Genomic DNA, 1,548 nt, shown 5'->3' with positions numbered 1-1,548 from the left:
ATTTAGATTTGTTTTCCCTACCTACCGAACTTTTGCCAGCACCAATGTGGACCCACTGAATGTTAATAGAAAATTACAATAATCATATAAAGACAGTATCACAAGGGAATAAAGGTTAGGGTCTCCTCACCAGATAAAATCCCCACCCAACTGTGGGTCTGGCTAGATGCAAAGGAAAATGGAATAGGTAGTCAGTAATAGAAATCATGGATAAGTTGCCACTTACTTCTTGTTGTCCATGAAAATCACTGACACTTCAATAATGCAGTCTTGTGTTGGTGTAGTCTTGCCAGCCAAAATGATTTCATTGGGTTTTTCCCTCAGAAGCTTACATTATAAAAATAATATGGTCCCTTCATGTTCCAGGTGCTTTGGGAGCTGGGTGTTAAAGTGCAGACATGGCCAAGTCCAAGAACCACACACATACAAACATTCCTGAAAATGGCACAGAAACGGCATCAAGAAACCCTGATCGCAAAAATATGAATCTCTTAAGGGGGTAGACCCCAAGTTCCTGAGGAACATGGACTTTTCCAAGAAATGCAACAAGAAGGGCCTAAAGAAGATGCAGGCTAACAATGTCAAGGCCATGAGTGCACTTGGTGAGCCTATCAAGGCCCTCATTAAGCCAAAGGAGTTTAAGCCCAAGATGCCAAAGGGTGTCAGCCACAAGCTCAGTCAACTTGCCTACATTACCCACGCCAAGCTTAGGAAGCATGCTTGGGCCCTCATTGCCAAGGGGCTCAGGTTGTGTGGGCCAAAGGCCAAAGCCAAGGATCAAACCAAGGCCCAGGCTGCAGCTCCAGCTTCAGTTCCAGCTCAGGCTCCCAAAGATGCCCAGGCCCCTACAAAGACTTCAGAGTAGAGATCTCTGTCTGCCAACATGAAGACAGAAGGACTGGTGTGACCCACCCTGCGCTGCTGTCAGCATGGGGCTGGTGTCTTCCTGTGAAATGTGTACAAATAAACCTGAGGCAGGAAAATAATAATAATAATATGTTTTATCCTCAATTAAAAACGTAAGTTTCAATAGTGATTATACTTTTTCAAATTTTTGCATGCTGCCTCCAAAACACTTATATGCCTCCCTGGTAAGAGACTAAGAATGAGTACTTCAGATCAATGCATGGGACTCTACAGTTAGGGTGAAGTTAATTCTCTTGTGGGCTACAGACTCCTAGAAGTACAGCTCTTAGGAGTGTACAGACTACTCATAAATCAGTTAGTCTATTATTGTAGCACTCAATGGGCATAAGTTTCCTGAGTGCTCTTAAAACCATTAACACATTATTTGAGTCATCATGAAGGTGTTCTATCCAAAGCCCTAGCATTTCTTTCTATCTTTAAGGTCAGTCACTTATAAAAAGAGATATTCAAGGTGAGACCATGTCACCTTAAGAAAATATACACACAGATTCCCACAAGGCAAATAATACGATTTTAAGAAACAAAACACTGAAGTGCTATTTGATATCTAATTTGAAACTTTATTATGTTAGCAATTACATGAGTGGGGGTTCTTCCAGTAATTTTTCCATGTGATTATCC

The 1,548-nt window shown here is 41.7% G+C and overlaps 1 pseudogene; it reads left to right on the top strand.

Moving 5' to 3' along the window:
- Window positions 1-322: 322 nt before the first annotated feature.
- Window positions 323-865, top strand: LOC119619780 (large ribosomal subunit protein eL29 pseudogene; annotated as a pseudogene).
- The last annotated feature ends 683 nt before the right edge of the window (window positions 866-1,548 follow it).

This window comes from Chlorocebus sabaeus, chromosome 25, assembly GCF_047675955.1.
Source record: "Chlorocebus sabaeus isolate Y175 chromosome 25, mChlSab1.0.hap1, whole genome shotgun sequence".
In the NCBI taxonomy this organism is placed as follows: domain Eukaryota; kingdom Metazoa; phylum Chordata; class Mammalia; order Primates; family Cercopithecidae; genus Chlorocebus; species Chlorocebus sabaeus.
This window is presented reverse-complemented; position numbering and strand designations above follow the sequence as displayed.